We start from the raw sequence: 19,903 nt of genomic DNA on the forward strand, positions 1-19,903 counted from the left end.
TAGTACAATTCTATATTCGTTTCCTATATAAATAATCATAGATGTGTGATCTGAGGTTCTGAACCTTCTTTTATCTGCTTTACTATTTACTTTTGCTAGCCTACTCCTAAGGAGAGCCTGAATGGATGCCTTCCCTGTCCCCAACACCTTGCTCTGATGTCATCCTGAACCTTGTATATAGTGGTGGAGAGACAGGCACAGGGTTAGTGGAATAGGCTTAGTCTCTGTTGTCCAGTGTTTGGTAGGGATGTTCAATTTCATATATAGCACCAGAAGTTTCACGTGTTTGACAATATATTTGTTTATTTCCAATGTTTTGGCCAACGGACTTTTTACTCACTGGACTCCTATATTATTATGAGTGAAATCCTGAACAAGTAAGCTATGCCTGGAGAACAAGGGCTCACATATGTGTCTGAATTTTCAAGCTCCATCCATTTCACTGGCTGTGATTGTCAAGTAGGCCCAATTACCTTTGATAACTGGTCAACATTGGCACTTTCACTCCAGTCCTTTTTTTTTTTTTTTTTTTTTGGTTTTTCGAGACAGGGTTTCTCTGTGGCTTTTGGAGGCTGCCCTGGATCTAGCTCTTGTAGACCAGGCTGGTCTCGAACTCATAGAGATCTGCCTGCCTCTGCCTCCCGAGTGCTGGGATTAAAGGCATGCGCCACCAACGCCCGGCTTCACTCCAGTTTTGATTACTAATATAAAGTCTCAAATCACAATTATATCCACACAGTTGCATATATATGTAGATTACAGAATGGCTTCCAAAGAGTGAAAGAGATGCCAGCATAGATTACAGGGATGAGATGGAGGCAGAGACAGATTGATGACAGACACACAGAGAGACTCAATGCAGGGGTTAGATGGGCTGATCAGGAAAGTAGTGAAGAGCTGCAGGGTTGCAGGGGTGTCCTGGGCCTCAGGATTCAGTGGAAATCTGAAGTGAGGTGCAGGACCACAGATCCTGCAGGTGAGATGCAGAACTCATTAGAATGGACCAGCAGATGAACTTTAGGAAAGGGATTGAAGTAGGAGGCATTAGCAGTGTGGATGGAGCTGAAGCCTTGAAGATGGCCCGGAGTTCACTGCTTTCTTGTTCCATGACACACTAACAACCAGATGGCAGGTTGGTGAGTCCCTAGCTGTTGCAGTACTAGGTGTCCTCTTCAGGGGTCCGGTGAGGGTATCAGATAAATCTCAGGCCTGGTCCTCTGATAAGCATTTGTGCTCACTGCCTCCAACCTATTTTGATAACTGTATAGGTGAAATAATTTTACTTTTAGAATTAAGTTAATCATCAGACTATGCCTTATGGACAGTTTCTTGACAGGCATGTGTCTGTGTGCAAAGTGAGGTGTCATGTCATCCGACCTCTTCATTGCACTCAGAACAGAGCCAACTGCTGCAGGTAAAATGGAGTCACCCAGGGTAAGGCCCTGTTTTGCACAGTGAGGAGTAACTTAGAGCCTAACCCATCTTCATGTCCACAAAGACAAAGCTATCATCTCAGAATGAGAAAGGAAAAGGAACAAGGCCAGAAGTCCCTGACAGTAACAGGCTGTTGTACTTAGATGCCCTGGTGAGTGAGGCTCTGAAGACCATCTCCTCCAGGGTTTCCCACCAGTTTGGTTAGAAGTCAATAATACAGGTTTCTGAGATTCCATCAGAAATAGGCTTGTTTGCTTTGCTTAAGAAGCTGTAGGCAATGGTCAAGAGCTACCTAACACAGCTGGTGATGAGGACTGGAGACTAGAGAGGAAGAGGAGCAGCAGAGAGCATCTATTGACAAAAGGGGTGTGGATCGTGGTTGGCTCCTGTGCATCTGGTTACAGCGTCCCACCCTCTTTCATTTCTCAGGGTCTCTCCTACCTTACAGACCACAGAACTCAGTCTCACATCCCTCTTCCAGTTTTTACTTCTACATCTTTCTGCCACTCTAAGGTTGGTATGATAAGACCTCAGATATTTCTGTAGTTATTCGAGCATCAAAAAAGATATTGTGATTAAAAAAAATAAAGCAAACATGAAAAAATCAGCCAAATTGAAAGACCAGCAAAATATACCTATCTCTCTATGTATTCTGGCCTTTTAACTTTACTTTTATCTTTTGTTTTTTGGGGACAGGTCTTTTACCCAAGCTGGCCTTTAACTTACTATATAACCATGGCAGGCTTGAACTCTTACAGAAATCCTCCTGCCTTAGGTTTCCATGTACTGGAATTGTCGGTCTGACCAAATATCCAGGTAGATTTAAAATTCATTTCTTATGCAATAGGAGTTATTCTGGCCACCCTGCTATGAAATAGCACATCACAACTTCTAGAAATTTCTCCTCCTTCTGCTGTGACATTAATAAATTCAGAATATGAGACCTTAGACAGAGAAATAGAATTTATAGGCTGCACTGTGGGAATAGAATGACATGTCTTTCTTGAGCATCAGTGAGGCTGAGGGTGACAATTAAGCTCTGGGTGAAGTTGTGATCCACCCAGGAGGTGCTAGAGCTGACTTGAGGTTGTCCTTTACATTTCTACCTGCAGAATGATGTACCATACTTCTTCCTTCCTGCTGTGAAGGGACCCACACATGCTAATTCATATTTCACTTCACTCTCATTCTTGTGGTATTTAGGAAGTTAGCACAGTTGGCTGTGGTTGTTGCCCATCCATGACAACACAGAGAAAAGAGTGTGGTCACATAGATAATTAAATCCCATTAAACTGCTATAAATGTATGTACCCTAAATAAAAATGTCACCAGCCACTCCAATTCCAGCTAACATGGATGGCACTGTGGGAAACTGAATCAGTGGTCCGTCCTAACTCATTGTGAGCAAATATATCTTACAAATTATTCAGGAGCACTATGTAGATACATGGACAGTCTCTCTCTGCTAGGAGCATGACAGGAGCTCATACACGTGAGGCATTAGGGAGCTTGTTTCATTGACTTGTTGGCTACTCTTGGTGTCTGAGAAGTTATAGGTTGGGCTGGGTAGACAGACTACCACCAGGTCTAGGAATATGGTTCAGTTGGTCAGGGCACTTGATGTGCAAGGGTGAGGACCTGGATTTCAATTCCCAACCTGCAAGGCAAAAGCTGGGCATGGGTGTATATACCTGTAATTTCAGGGGTACAGGAACTACAAGCAGAGGATCAATGAAGCCTGAGGGCTGCAGGCATAGCTCTAGTTAAGTGAGAGACTTTGTTGCACAGGGAATATGGTGAATTTCTTTTCTCATCTCTATAGTGGATATGGGTGCATACAAAATGCACAAATGCAAATAGCGCACACACAAGAAAACCAAAGGAAAGCAGTCAGATTGCAATCAAGGATCGCTCTAACAATGTTGGTACACTTTGTCTAGAGCAGACACAAAAGGAGATGGACAGCTCTGTGACATTAAGGAGTATCATGTCATCCTCAGAAAGCAAACAGATATTAATCACAGTCTCAAGAGAACCTCTTGTTGGGTTATGAGGAGGGAACACCCCATTCTTGTTTTTCTTGAGTCTTATTTGGATCCTTGGTTGAATTCTGTGTCACCTTGGGTTTTTTTTTTTCCTGTTTTACCTATCTTCTTACTGCTTATTTTCTGGCCTCCATTACCTCAACAATAGTAGTCTCCTACATTACTGTGGAATGGGGGTCAAGGCTAAGAAGAGTCATCATTGTAATGGAGAGAGAGGCACTGAGATGGATAGTGGCTTGGGTGAGACCATTGAGAACTCTCTCCTACATCCTTACCAGACTAATACGACAAGAATGAGATCCCAGGCTGCTTCTTACCTCCATGGGTACCAAATATCTCCATAATTATGCCAAAATTAATACTAGTAAGATGAATCCCCAGATGATATATACTGCAATATATGAAGACTGGGTGGTAGGAAGAAGCAGGCTGGCAGACGGAATCTGGGTGGTACCTGTGGTCTCTGATGTTGATTTTGATCCTTTAAAAAATAGGAAAAGTATGGACAAAGTTGAAAACACAGTTTATTTAATTACAAAAAACAAGTGTCTATCAAACAATCTGACATATTTACTGTAGGTAGATCTTTCATGGTGTTGTATGATTGCTGGTTTTTAATTGTTCTAGAGAAAGATAACAAAGCCTTTCAAAGTGATATGGACCTGGTGGAAGGGCAGCTCTAAGAGAGGAAGAAAAGGCTGGAAGTTTACAGTGATGCACACAGACTCGGGGCTCAGGGCAATGCAGTGCCTGGGCCATTGGTTAAATGGGAGATTGAGATCTCTGTGATTATCACTGGATCTCAGACAGCAAAACCACTAGAAATCACTCACCCAGTCTATCAAGTTTTCCATTATATACACAGACTGACATCCACCCAGGGACCAGACTTTTCATGAGAACTGCCATGCCTTTCCCACCCTGTAGAGGTTTCTTGTGATAATCCACCTAACTCCTTACTTGGCATTTCCTTCCAGTGTGTTAAGAATTCCATGAGGAAGTTACTGAAATCTCCCAGAGTGCTTTAGATCTCTTGCTAGTTCTCTGTTAGTCTTCCATTTCTCCATGATAGCTGTGGCATTATCATGAATCACTCCCCAAGTCTTGTTCTTTGGATTAAAGTAGAAGGAATACTGTCCATCCATTGTGAAGTTCCAGAAGGCATCAGTGAGTTGTTCTCATTTATATGGAGATCCCATGATGACCTTCAAGGTGTGATGACCTACAAATGACACCCAAAGTCATCATCTTCTATCCCTTATAGAGTCATCACCCCCTCCAAGATCAAGTCTTTCTCCACACACTGAGGGAACTGTATTCTTTCCTCCCTGGCTTGTCATTTCTAAGTACTTCTAGGTTGTGTCAATATTCAGCTCATTTTAAAAAATACTCCACAGTTCCCTTTCCGTGTGTGCTCTGCTCTTCCTGTGTCTTTCTTCTTTTCTATCTACCTATCTTTCTTTTTTTGTTTGTTTGTCCAAGACAGGGATTCTTAGTGTAGCCCTGCTTTTCCCAGGACTTTCTCTGTAGACCAGACTCACCTGGATTTCAGCGATTTGCCCATCTCTGTCTCTGGAGTGCAGGAATTAAAGGCATGTGCCACCACCATCCAGCATGCCCTTCCTCTTCTTATTGATAACCTCTATCTTTACATCCTGTCCCATATATACCCATGGTTTTGTCTCCCTCTGGCTCCATGTTAAGTGTCTGCATCCTCAACTCTTCTCCAATATATTTCTGACATTGGGTCAAATCTGTTCAGGATTTGGTGGCATCTACTTCCTTTCCCTTGTCACCCTTGTCATTACACTGAAGGAAAGGAACTCCATTCACTGATCACCACCCTTCATACCAGTGTGGGGAATGAGTCTTGATGGTGAAGTTGAAACAAATATAGTATCTATCTGTGAGAAAAACCTGCAGGTGAGTTCCAAAGAGGGAGCAGAGGACCATACATTTTCTGTAAACCTTGACCCCCAGACCAGAACACACATAGGGAAACCTGGATCCTGAGTCCCAGGTAATCTTCACCTCTCTTAGTCTAGCACCATCCTCTAATGCTACCATGGACCCCTCAGATGTCTGCAGTGTCACCAGGAGGACCTACCTGACAAACGCTTGAAGTGTCTTTGTCTAATATATATCTGGGTAGAAAATACACCAGATAGTGTTTTTTGGTGCTGGGACTTCAAATATGCATGACCAGAGAATGCCTTTTACAGAAAGAAAGAGGTATCAAGGTCATAAGGCAAATTCTTAATAGGTCCTAAGTGTTCAGGAGAGGCTTCCTGGTGGAGAGCTGAAACCTGGCATACATGGAGAGCAGCTAGCTATGTCCACCTTGGTGCCCTCAATATGAACACCGGACTTTACAGTTCTCCCTAGTTGCATCCCAACTTTAAGAGATATGCATTTGGCTGTAACCCACAGGAGGCCACAATCCTCCCCGACTTGCCTAGCCAGTTCTTGCATCCCAGCACACTTGTAGTCCCCAGTCTTCCAGAAGCTAATGGAGATATTCAGTACAATATGAAGGGGGCGTCTAAACAAATCAGAGTTCAGAAGAGTGGGCAAAGTATATACATAATACTCTCTCCTGAAATTAAGTTAGCATTGTGCCAAATCTACCACAAGAGATTGAAGACTAGTCTATTAAAGGACCATTTCTTTAAAGAAACATTGATCAATAATGCAACATAATGACTCACTAGAAAGCAGAAAAGGAGATGCTAGAACATGGTGTCTTCAGGCTTTGCCTTCCCTGCTGGAGGTGCACAGGGTTTCTGTCTCTCGTTCAGTCCCCTTCCTTTTCCCTCCTCCCCACTGCCTCTCCTACCATCCCTTTCTAATCATTGGCACATTTTCTTCCACATCTACTGGTCCTTCTCCTAGACTTCAGCTTTTAAATTCAATCCTTTTGGTTGCCTGAGGTTCCTTCTTGCTCATTAGAAAGTTTGGTGGACATGAACATGAGCCATCTGCAGCCCAGGATTCTCACTTTAGTTGTGAACTAAAAGCTGAGAAGACCCACACATTAAAGTGGATAATGATGAGGTGAGCATCATTTATGTCTAAGAAACATCCATTTAGGAGCTGGTTCACTGGATGGACAAGGCAGGAGAAGAAGCAGTGAATCATAAAAGGTGTTGGTACCTGGGATTGGAGGAAGATGGACCCAGAGCACCGAGAGAGGGAAAAACCCTCCAGTGCAGTTGGAAAAGGATTTGACCAGGAAGCATCAGCAGCTTCCAGAGAACCCTGTGCTGAGGAAGATGAGGAAGTAAAGAGCAGCGCCTATGTGAGGACATGCACAGGAGACTCTGCAGTCTCAAAGGTCAGACCTCAAACCAGCACAGGGAAGTCTCAGCTGTCAGCACCAAGTGTTAATGTTCACAACTGGTCTGAAAGAGGAAAATCAACCCTAAGTCACCAAAGAGAATTGATTCTATAGAAAACATCAAAAAGAAATGAAACAGGAAAGGGGGAAAAGTAGTTGTTTCACAGAAGTGAAATTCTTTCACTATTATGTCTAGAATTTCTTCCTGCTGACTGAGGGATCCTCTTTATGAAAACAATACAAGGCGTTTGTGAATCTTACCTGTGTCATTTGCCTTGTACAACAGTATCTGGCTATTTCCCTTAGAAATGTAATGTGATAAGTCTTTTCCAGGGAGATGCAAAACATACATACATACATACATACACACACACACACACACACACACAGAGAGAGAGAGAGAGAGAGAGAGAGAGAGAGAGAGAGGCAGAGAGACAGAGAGACAGAGAGACAGAGAGACAGAGAGACAGAGAGGGAGATGGAGAGGAAGAGAGAGAGTATTCTACAGTGTCAGTGAGAGAGAGTTCTACAGTGCCAGTATCCATGGCAGTTTATGCTTCAGAGGCACTTTACTAGAGAAAGGTATTGTTATGGCTCATGGAAGTTCCTAAATGGAGGATCACAATATGGACCCTGGGGTCAGAGCAAGCTGGTGACACAGGACAACAAAGAAACATGTATTAATTTTTTTTAATTTTTCTTCAAGTTTAATTTTAAAAATTGATGTGTCCAATTGCACGTAGATGCCTACTGAGGCTAGAAGGCAGACTCAGATCCCTTGGAGCTAGAGTTGCAAGCTTTCTTGTGTTGCTTGCAATGAATGCTGGGAAGTGAACTATTCCTATGGAAGAGCAGCAGGGGCTCTGCACCTCTCAGCTAACTCAGGTCCCCAACATGCATCATCCAAAGTGGCTCTTAGCATGGAACAGCAATCTCTGATCATGGGGTATTAGTGACCCAAAAGCCTCCAGATTGTTTCAAGGTGACAGGCCCAGGTTGCACAGAAGAGCCTCAAAAGAAATCAGGACAGTAGCATAATTAGTGAGTCCCTTGGACAGTCAGGGCTTCCACAGTAGAAAGAGACCTTTGTCTCACACAGCCTCCCGAGTCCCTGTACAGTGCACTTAAAACCTTCCTGTGGAAGATGTGTCAGAGATTAGGTCCCCACTAATCTGCCACCTCAGCCCATCTCATGTCCTCATGGGTTATGTGAACCAGAGAACACACTGGACAGCAGAGACGAGAGTGGTGAGTCACAGACTTTAGTTCCTTCTGAGGTCAGAAGCCACAGGCAGTTCAAGACTCACTGTTGTCTCTGAAACAGGAACCTCTGTCATCACTTGGGGAAGGTATTCTAGGATATGGGTCCCAATACTGTGATACTGCATATACCTTTTAAAATTTTTTCTTTAATTACTACTCATATTTACATATCCATTCCCCCATTCCCTTGCCCTCCCATCCACCCATTTTCCCACTACTATCCGCCATCCCATCCTCCAACTCCTCCCCAGGGATAATGAGGTTCTCTACCAGGGACCTTCAAAGTATCATCTGGGGGAGGGCCTAGGCCCTCCTTGCTGTATCTGTATCCCTCCATAGGGAATGGGCTCCCAAAGTCCATTTGTGCTCTAGGGTTAAACACTGGCTCCACTGTTAGAGGTCCCTTAGACTGTCTTGGCCTCCTAAACTGGCACCCACATTCAGAGGGCTTGGTTCGGTCCAATGCTGTTTCCGCAGCGTTATGACTAGGGTATCCATGCTCTCACTAGGTCAGGTCAACAGTTTCTGCAGCACCATCTTGGGTTCTTTGTTCATCCTTCCTCCCTCTGCACAATTGGATTCCAGTGGTAATGGTTCAGTGGTTAGCTGTGGGTGCCTGTCTCTGCTCAGAACAGCTGCTGGATGAAGGCTCTAGGAATGGTAACCAAGGTGACACCAATCTCCTTATATAGAGGAGGGGCATTGGATCCAGCAATTCCTCTCTTAGGCATATACCCAAAGAATGCACATTCATACAATAAGGACATATGTTCTACTATGTTCATAGCAGCATTATTTGTAATAGCCAGAACTTGGAAGCAATCTAGATGCCTCTCAACTGAAGAATGGACAGAGAAAATTTGGTACATTTATACAATGGAGTACTACTCAGCAGAAAAAAAAACAATGGAGTCTTGAAATTCTCAGGCAAATGGATGGAACTAGAAGAAACTATCCTGAGTGAGGTAACCCAGTCACAAAAAGACAAACATGGTACTTACTCACTCACATATGAATTTTAGACATAGAGCAAAGGATTACCAGTCTACAATCCAAACTGCCAGAGAAGCTAGGAAACAAGGAACACCCCAAGAGAAGATTGCATAGTCCCTTGATGAAGGGGAGGGGGACAAGAACCCCTGAACAAAGTGGAAGCATGGGGGGGTGGAGAGGAAGGAGGTGGAAAGAGAAGAAGGGAAAGGGGAGGAGAACAAGAGGACTGAGACAGGGGAGGAATACAGAGCAGCAAGAAAGGAGATGCCTTGTTAGAGGGAGACAATACAGGTATGGAGAGAGGTCTGGCACAGGGGAAATGTTAGGGGATCCACAGGGATGACCCCAACTAAGAGACTGCATATACTTTAATCTGGGCCTAAAGACTAGGTCAGAGGCCAAATCGGTTCTCTCATTCATCGATGGAATATTTGATGAAGAGGCAGACATAGTATGGATTCCCAATTTGGAAATATTTACTACCTGACTTATAGAAAAGCTGATTTCTGCCTAAATAACCCCATTATCTGATGCTGCCTCCCCAGGAGGTGAACTGGATCAGCCTGCGGTACAAGGGCAGAAGCTTCCATGTGCTCCTACTCCACCATTTCACTGTCCTCTACAGTGGAGAGGACAGTGCTTTGGGTGGTGTGGTGAGAGGGGGTGGGGTTGCTGGAGAGCATCCTCAGTTGCAGGGTGTAAGTGTAGACAGGTAGTGAAGGAGGGGCTTAAAGCTCTGTCTGAGTGGAGTAGTGAGGCAAGGCAGGGAAGGGAGGGGAGCTGGGACAGGGTCAACAATAAACCAATTGGGTGGGCAGAATATCTCTGTGTGGTGGCACAGGCCCTCAATTCCTGCAGTTAAGCAAGTTTGTGGTTCAAGGCCAGCTTGGGCAACATGGTGACGTCAAGGCTAGCCTGGGGTACAGAGTAAACTCCTTTATATAAAGACCAGAGTTTTGGGTGAAGGGGTGAAAATATGTGGAGCAGCTGCTGGTTGCATGTGCTGTGAGCACACTGAGAAGTTTAAAAGCACAGAGCCCAGGCAATGCCTGAGAGCTAGTTTTTGTACAGAGTGAAGGGTTGGGGTGAGGGATAGAAGGAACTTGAGAGCTGGACTCTTCTGGAAAGAGTCTTGAACTGAGGAATCCCTGTGCTTCCACACTGCTCCTCTGTTTTTCCCCTCCCAATCTGATGTCCAGAACTCACTGGCTAGCCCCAAAAAGAGAAAACTCCCCACCCCCATGTAGGATCCCAGAAACTCACCAGGTAACTCTAAACACAGACAAACTGTGTGTCCCTAACCCCCTTAAACTGCCCCACCCTGTCCTGTTCTCATCTGATCCCTGGAAGTCACCATCTAGCCCTGCACACAGACAGACAGGACAGACAGCAGGGAGAGAAGCAGGGTGAGCTCCGAGGTTTCTTCTCTAGACTGGGCTTGATGTGACTGTCTGTAATGATAGGAAAGGCTCAGTCACTCTCTGCTCATAGCCCAGCCCCAGGAAACACTGTGAAACTTATACAGTGAATTCGAGATTATTTCTCCTCTTTGGTGTAGTCAAAACAAGTTCCTAGTTCTAGTTTGTCTAGATCCTTCAGATTCACCCCAGGGTCCCTGCAGGCTGATCTCCACTCCCTGTGGGTTTGTTTGTGGCCCCTGCCTTGGTTCAAGTCATAGTGCTAGGGGGTGGGGAGGCAGTAGAATTGGCAGGGGTAGGGGTGGGGTCCAAGCAGGAGGGCCTCCAGGCTTCTGAATGCACACCACCCAGATTCTCACTCACCAGTCAGGTCCTTGGGAACCCTCTGCAGCAAACCTGGACAGAAAGCCAAGAAAGTGGCCATAGGCAGCTGCAACCAGAAAGGGAAGTAACCCTGGCCAAAGTGCACATGCATTTGTGGGGTTTCCTTGCTCCCTTCCCCCACCTTCGTGGCAGAAACACCCTCCTCCCACTCGCTTGCTTGCCTCTTGCCTATGGCCTAGGGATCCTGTTCACTCCTCTCTGACTGTGGCAACCCATCTTCCTGCCCCTCCTGCCCCCACCTCCTCTCTCTCCCTAACTTCATCTCCACCTCCAGGCTCCTTATATTAGTCAGGATTCTCCAGAGTAACAGAATTTATAGAATGAATGTCTCTCTTATATAATGGAGATTTATTGGAATGACCTACAGGCTCCAGTTCAGCTAATCCAAAAATGGCTGGCTAAGTCCTAGAGTCCAGTACTTACTCAGTTCACAAGGCTGGATGTCTCTGATGGCCTTCAGGGTGTGCTGGAATGCCAGGGAAGGAAAGGATGTGGTGTCAAGGTGAGAACAAGCAGGCAGAGAACTTAAACTGCCTTTGTCTATGTACTTATATAAGCTTCAGGGATAAGGCAGGTCTAGATGAAAGGTGTGTCTTCTTGCTTAAAGATCTGAATTAAAGGCACGTGTCTTCCTGCTCCAGAGGTACTGATGAGGAGTGACTCACCCACCCAAAACTAAGCAAAACATCTCACAGGTGTGCCCTCCATTTCTGGATTGGAGTTCATTGCAGATATAGTCAAGTGGACAACACATAGCACCACACCCTCATACTCTTTTCTTTTTGTATGTTTTAAGAAAGCATAGAAGGTTTGGTCCCCTGAAATCCAGATAAGATATCTCAGAAAGGGGCTTACCTGCTAAGTTACCTGTCCTCTTGATCAGCAAGGCTGCCCTAGTTACTTTTCACTTTAGTTACTTGCCTGCCTTAGTTGCTTAGTTACAGTTGCTGTGACTAAACACATGAACAAGGCATCTTAAAAGACAAGGCATCTAGCCAGGTGTTGGTGGCGCAAGCCTTTAATCCCAGCACCCGGGAGGCAGAGGCAGGTGGATCTTTGTGAGTTCGAGGCTAGCCTGGTCTCCAAAGCGGGTGCCATAAATGGCTACAAAGCTACACAGAGAAGCCCTGTCTTGAAAAACCAAAAAACAACAAAACAACAACAACAAAAACCACAAGGCATCTAATTGGGTTCCTGCTTTTTGAGGGCTGGAGTCCATAATGGCAGAGCTTAGCAGGGCAGCAGAAACAGCAGAGGTCACATCTGGATCCTGGAGCAGAAGCCTGGGAATGGTGGAAATTTTTGGAAATCTCAAAGCCCACCTCCATTGACACATCTCTTCCATCAAGGTCACACCTCCTAATCATTCCTAAATAGTTCCTCCAACTAGGGAGCTAGTATTCTAACCTCTAAGGCTATGGGGTCCAGTTTCATTCAAACACACAGAGAGGTTGGGAGACTCGGGGTTGGACTCTAATCAGCATATTTTCAGCCTCTTAAGAGAAGAGTTCTTCCTCTGTGCTTCCAAGGGAAGTCACACAGACAACAAGAGTTTTGCCCATGCTAGCAGATGGCACCACTGATACTGGAAGGAGAATGGCGTCTTTCAAGGCTCTAAAAGTAACTGTTGGGACCTTTAGCTGATCATAACAAAACAAAGTTGGTTTGTGGCACTAACCTTGCAGGTCGGCCTAACACATGCTGCTGCTCCATCTAGCACAGTGGGACAGATTGAGGCTCCAGGTAGCTACTTGAGAGACACTCAGATTGCTGTCTTCCAAGCATGGTGCCTGGGTCTCATGCAACCTCTAGATTAACAGCAAATTCCTTTCAGTGGGCAGCTGTTGTTGTTTTGACTTGTTGGCTCTTTGGGGGGCGGACCACGCAGCTCCCAAATACATCACATGGAAAATTTTTCTTACTTATGAATGTCCTGCCTTAGCTTGGCTTATTTCTAGGTAGCTTTTCTTAACATAAATTATCCACTCTACCTTCTGCCTCTGGGCTTTTATCTTTCTCTAGTTCTGTACACCTCTTTTTACTTCTTACTCTGTGGATTGCTGTGTAGCTGGGAGGCTGACCCTTTGGGTCTTCCTCTCCCGCTTTTCTTGTTGCTTGATCTTGTCTTCCCAAATTTATCCTGCTATTTATTCTCTCTGCCTGCCAGCCCTGCCTATCCTTTCTCCTGCCTCACCATAGGCCATGCAGCTCTTTATCAGACCAATCAGGTGTTTTAGACAGGAAAAATAACATAGCCTCCCAGAGGGAAACAAATGCAATATAAAAGAAAACAACACATCTTTGCATGCATCAAACAAATGCTCCACAGCATAAACAAATGTGACACATCTTAAAAAAATATTACACAACAATGCATCCAAGTCATGTGTCATCAGCCAAGAAACATTTATGTTAGGAGCTTCAGGCATGTGTGCTCTCTCTCTGTCTGATGTATCCCATGTCCTCCAGCCAGAGAGATAGGATAGAAAGACCCATCTGAATCAATTGTGGTGGTTTGAATAGGTATAGCCCAAATAGACTCATGTGTTCCAATGGTTGGCCCATAGGGAGTAGCACTATTATGAGGTGTGGTCTTGTTGAAGAAGGTGTGCCCTTGTTGGAGGTAGGCTTTGAGTTCTTAGAAGCTCAAGTTGGGTTGGTGTGACTGAGTCTCCTCCTGCTGCCTGCAGACCAAGATGTAGAACTCTCAGCTCTCCCTCAGCACCATGTCTGCTCTGAAAGTATAGGCCAGCCCCAATTAAATGTTTTCCTTGACAAAAGTTGTCCTGGTCATGGTGTCTCTTCACAGCAACCGAAACCCTAACTAAGACAGTGCCAAAGCTGGTTTAGCTATGAACTGAAGTCTTTTTTGGCAAATTTGTCTTCACTGTCTATGGACGCGTGTCCCTGGGAGACAGATAAAGTCGCACAAGACAGGCTTTCAGACTAGAGAGCATTGGGCATTAAAAGGAGACTCCTCACTGAGCCCTGCTAACATTTTAATAGCGCTTACAGCAATGGTCCTTCTTGAAACTGCCATGCTTGCCTGGACACACATGGCTTTGGGGCTGACCTGACTCAGGTCACAAGTGATGAATAAACCACAGAGACCTGGTCAGAAAGCTGGGATCTGTGGGATTTGATCTGAGGTTTGCTTCTTTCTTTCTGTTCTGCTTTATTTCTTACTTGACTTATTAAACAATTCCTTATGAGTTGGGACCATGTGCCTGCCCAGCCCTCTTACCTCTGACTCTTCATCTAACTGGATTGGAGGCTTCCCCCATTCTCGAGCATGGGTCAGGCATCACCTGAACAGTGTAAGGTTATACTGTGGTGTGCAATAGGCCCTGGGTCAACAGGGCAAGCTTCCTGTATGTTCCTGAGTCTCTGGCAGTGCTGATGAATTTTATTACATCACCAAGTGATTTAACTTGATTGACAAAAATATGTGCATTTGAGATTACTTTGCCAAAGGCCTATTTCTCATTGGATTCTGTTAATATAGGGAATCTCCCAATGAACATGCTATGTCACAAATGTAGGTGGGTATGTCTGTGTCTTTCTGCCATATCAGCATTTATTGCATAATAATGAATACATAATCCCATATCTGTTTCTGGGACTACAGTTATTTTTGGTAAGTGGCCACTTGCAAATATGGGTTCTTTTATTCCAATATTAATTACTAATTTTAACTCTCAGATCTTATATTACACATCACACAGTGCATATATATATATGTGTGTGTGTGTGTGTGTGTGTGTGTGTGTGTACAAATATGTATATATTTGTATGTATATGTACATATATATGTCTGTGAATGTATATGATCTGTGTGTGTGTGTGTGTGTGTGTGTGTGTGTGTGTGTGTGTGTGTGTGTGTGCCTGTGAATGTTTCCATGTCCATGTATGTGCTGTATGTGTGTAAGTTATAGAATGGCCATAGAAGGATAAGGAATCCACACATGGAAGCCTCACTAAGGTTAGAGGTAGAGAGTTGGTTCAGATGCAGTTGGTCAGACAATATAGTAAGGAGCCAACTGGAGAGCTGGGGACTAACAGGGCTTAGCTGGGTTCAGGCTTGAATGGAACTGCAGGGGGTGAAGTGCAGGACCATGGGAGGAGAAGGAGGGGAGGTGAAGGACAGCGTTAGATGGATACAGAGCATGGTTAGGAATTGAAGCATGTGCTAACCCTGAGCTGAAGCACAGGGGACAATCAGTTCTCTGCTAGTTGGTCTCTTGATACACACATGGGAATGTGTTGTGAGGTGAGTGGTGGGCATCACCATTGTTGTGTTAGGCTGTGTTGTGCAACATTATTTCAACTATATAAAGATGTGTTACATTTGTTTATGTTGCAGAATATTACCTTAACTATATGAAGATGCATTATATTTGTTTACGTTGGGGAATATTAATTTAACCATGCGGATGTGTGTTCCATTTGTTTCTGCTACATTGTTTAATTACGTAAAGATGTGTTGCTGTTTCACCTTACCTGCCGAAGGCAATTGACGTAATAAAAAAGCAGAATGACTAACAGTTTGGGCGAAAAGGGATAGGCAGGATGGTGGGTAGACAGAATAAGAGGAGAAATTTAGGCTCAGAGAAGAGGAGAGAAGGGGGGAGAAAGAGAGGGACTCACCCACGGTGAGAAGCCACACATGGAAAGAGCAGGAAAGTAAGATATACAAGGGAAAACAAAGTAAGGTAAAATGCCCAAGGCAAAAAACTGATGAAGAGAAACAAGTTAATTTAAATAAGAGTTAGCAACAAATGAGTGTAAGATAAGGCTTAGCATTCATAGCTAATAATAAGTCTCCATGTCATTTGGGATCCGGTTGGTGTCCACCCCCACAAAAGCCTGTTACATGTGTGTTCTTGTGGGTCCTGGTGAGGGTGTTGTTCCTACTTCAGGTTGGGATATCTGATAATTTCTCAGGTCTGATTTTTCAGATGTTGTCCCATTTAGGGTTTCTATTGCTGTGATGAAAACACCATGACAAAGCAAGTTGGGGAGGAAAGAGTTTATTTGGTTTACACTTCCATGTTGTAGTCATCACTGAAGGAAACTAGGACAGACACTCAAGGAGAGCAGGAACCTGGAGGACAGAGCTGATGCACAGGCCATGGAGGGTGTTACTTTCTGACTTGTTCCTCATAACTTGTTCCATTGCTTTCTTATAGAGCCTGGGACCATCAGCCCACAGATGGCACCACCCACAGTGGACTGGGCCCTCTGCCATCAACCACTAATTAAGAAAATGACCTACAGCTGGGTCATAGTGAGACATTTTCTCAACTGTGGATCCCTCCTTTCAAAAAACTCTAGCTTGTGTCAAACTGACATAAAATATCCAGCACAGATGATTTTGAAATGTCCTAATTCTCGTGTGTCTTACTGATTTTGATATGTCTATAAGTGATTTCTTTTCACTTTTAGGAATAAGGCATTTATCTGACTTTGCCTTATGGGTGGTTCTAGACAGAAGGCATGTCTGTGTGTATAGGAGATGCCCAGGCATCAACTTTTTGCTTGCAAAATGGAGCCACCTTGGGGAAGACTCAGCCTGAAAGCCATCATTTTATACAAAGAGTAACCTAGAGCAGGGAATAGCCTGATCTCCTCATGGTCATACTCTAAGAATGAGAAAGAGAATAGGAAAAAAACAAGATGGAGTCACTGGTGAAAATGGCCTGTTAGATCTTGATGAAGTGATAAAGGAGGCCTGGAGACAGTCAACTTAAATATTTAAATATTTCACAGATGTTTGGTCAGAGTGAAATGGCAGATTCCCAACATCATCACATGCTTTTCTTTCCTGGCTGTGATGCAGAAGAGTAACAGCAGAGGCAGCTGTTGGCAATGATTGTAGATCAGACTACAGATGAGGAAGCTGAGGAGTATTGTGGAGAAGCACCTGGTAATGGAAAGGGGGTGTCAGTTACAGTGGCACCTGCACATCTGCAGCCTGCTCTAATTCATTTCAGATGGGAGATCTCCCCACGTCACAGACTGTGCAGCTCAGCTTTCCAGTGCTCTCTCTCTCTCTCTCTCTCTCTCTCTCTCTCTTTCTCTCTCTGTGTGTGTGTGTGTGTAATTACTTCAAACCTTTCTGCCATATGTGGTTCAGATGAAAATGGGTTTTTGATATTTAATTTTAAAAAGTGAATAAAATCAAAACAGGTGAAAGGTCAGCCAAGTATCTGTATTTCTGGTGCAGCTGGCCTTTTACTTTACTTTCAATGTGGTTTGTGGTTCTTTTGTGATAAGGTTTTTACTTTGTGGTCTAAGCTTGCTTGGAACTTCCCAGGTACCACAGGCTCTTACTCAGCTTTCAAGTGTTGTGATTACAAGTGTGTACAATATCCAGAGTTCACAGTTTGAAAAAAAAAAAAAAACAACTTCTTACCTAGCCAGGGAGACATCATGATCGTGTTGGTGGTATCCCCAGGGGAAGGTTCACCCATTGCATTTGGGGTGTGCTGACCCCTGAGATTTCCCCAAACTCGGGAAACTGGGATGAAAAATGTGTGGTTCAATCTCTTTCCTAGTGGAAAAGTTAAAAAAATTATCTTGAAATATTACCCGATATTAGATGTAAATCTTTTTTTTTTTTTTGTTTACTAAGCATGCTTATAGAGGAGGTATTGAAATAATAATAGAAAATCAGCATGTTTGCCATTTTCATCATACTTCTGTGTGTTAGCTCTAGACTGCATATGGCAAAATCTAAGGATGTTGGTGTTGAGAATGAGTTTCACTTTCCTTTTGTAAACAGTTCTTTCAATTCCAAAGGACACTAGGATTAGCATTGAAGTTCTATGTGCACTGAAGTCCAGCAAAGTAATCGATCAAGTTAGATAGGTTCCTTTTTTATTTTTTTGGATTGGCCTTTTGCTTCATCAGGATCTCACCATGCAGTTCAGCCCGGCCTTGAACTTGGTGATCCTTTTTGTTTTGTTTTGTTTTTGAGACAGGGTTTCTCTGTGTAGCTTTGTAGAGATCTGCCTACCTGTGGCTCACGAGTGCTGGGATTAAAGGCCTGTGCCACCACTGCCTGGCAAACTTGGTGATCCTTTTACCTCAGCCTCCTCAATGCTGGAATTATAGGTATGTACTGGGGTTCCACCTCTTAAATAAACTTTGTCTATTCTGTTTATGCCTTAAAGACTATCATAACCTATAGCTACTAGTTTGTGGAGTATGACACAGGCATAACATTTGGTGACATTCTCCAATAAGATTTTTATAAAGACATAAACCCATATATAATAATAATAATGATGATGATGATGATAAATGATGATAATTTCTCATCTTCCTTCCTTCCTCCCTTTCTTTCTTTCTTTCCTTTTTATTTCCTTCTCTCTTTCTTTCGTTCTTTCTTTGAGATTAGGTCTCCACTTGTAGCTTGAACTGGTTTCAAATTCACTACATAATCAAAGATGGCCTTTTATTCCTGATCCTCTTGGCTCCACTTCCCAAGTCCAAGGATCCTATCTTTATGCCCCTAAGTCCATCTAGTATTATACCAGAAAGTGAAAACAAATTGCACTAATAGCATTTTGGCTAAAGCATATGGTATTAAAATGGAAACATTAGAGCAAGGAACAGAGTCTTGTAGGTTTTTAAATGATTACCACAAGACATAAATTCTAAGTTCTAAGTAGTCTCCATTCTGAAAAGTTTCTATATGGTCCCTGCTCTAGGTCTGCACTCCTGCTGCTCACACATCCATGTTCTTAGGTAAGCTCAACTGGGCATGCAAATTTGATTTCATCTTTAGTAAGTAGTAAAGTTATATGCTTGCCAAAAAAAAAAAAATAAGTGACACACTGGAAGACAAATGTCACACAATTTCAATTTTATATGTAACCTAGAAATGATGAACTTATGGAAACAGAGAGCAGAATTGTGGCTATTAGGCCTCATTGTGGGTCTTTTAACAATGGGGAAACGATTGGTTTAAGGATATAAAACTGCAGTTGGACAAGAGGCATGGACTCTCTGAAGTCTTGAGGTCTACTGAGAGCATGATAAATATGGTTGATAACAATATGCTATATTTTAAAAGTTGTGAGATAGTATACTTTAAGTGTTCTCAAAACAAAAATGATGAATATGTGTGATATAACATGTTAATTGGTTTAATTTAGCCATGCCATTGTGAACATACTGTATTCTGTATCATAATTGTGCATGACTTTATTTATGAGCTAAATAAATCAATGGAAAAAAACTGAACTTTGAATGCTTGAGGACAAAATAGGGAAATTGAGTTGAGAGATGTCTTTATTAAGCATCTTGGGCATTTCCTGATGAAGAGAACTGTGGAGCAGTGTCCCTCTGGGCACCCTGATGTGTCATAGCACACCACAACCTGTGGCAACTCCTTGTCCTAGGGTCAATGAAATGGCTCTGTGACTAAAGAGCTTATTGTACAGAGATGATAACCTGAGCTGAATCTCTGGAACAACAAATTCAGTTGGAAGATCTGACTCCACAAATTCTTCTTCTTTTGCTGTGACATCAATAGAGTCAACACATGAAAATTCTCCTAGAGCAACTGCAATGCCCAGGGCACACACTGGGACAGGATTTCATGCTATCTATATGGGTCACTTCCTGAGCCTAAGATGTCATGAGCCTCACCAGGTGCAATACATGCTGCTCTCAATGCTAATCTACATGTCCCTTTAAGATGTTTCTTGTGTCCTGGTATTTAGTGAGTCAGCACAGTCAGCTTGAGGTTTCTGCATGTTGGTATCAAGTATACACGAAAGAGTTTGATCACAGAGACATATCCCACTAAAGCACTCAGAATACATTCCTGCCTCACTTTCTCTTTAAATAAAAATGCCAGTAGCCACTCAACTGCATGCTCATGGAGGGAAGTGAGACAGAAAGAGTAAAATGAGGAGTCCTAATGATTGTGTGAATATTACTTTACATGGAGTGAGTCCATCGTAAGTGTCATGGTGGTGGCACATACAAGTGAGGCTTTGGGGGGCTTGTTTCATTCA

General features: G+C 43.5%; 1 protein-coding gene and 1 non-coding gene across 3 annotated transcripts in view; one reads left to right on the forward strand and one right to left on the reverse strand.

Moving 5' to 3' along the window:
* LOC100768899 (UL16-binding protein 1) overlaps positions 1–19,903 on the reverse strand; it is a 157,714-nt gene that overhangs the window by 56,675 nt on the left and 81,136 nt on the right. The gene's annotated exons all lie outside the window — the stretch shown is intronic.
* LOC113834100 lies at positions 17,282–17,444 on the forward strand. Its single transcript, XR_003482401.1, has one exon. It is a non-coding gene; the product is annotated as a U1 spliceosomal RNA (small nuclear RNA).

This window comes from Cricetulus griseus, chromosome 2 (assembly GCF_003668045.3).
Source record: "Cricetulus griseus strain 17A/GY chromosome 2, alternate assembly CriGri-PICRH-1.0, whole genome shotgun sequence".
NCBI lineage: Eukaryota > Metazoa > Chordata > Mammalia > Rodentia > Cricetidae > Cricetulus > Cricetulus griseus.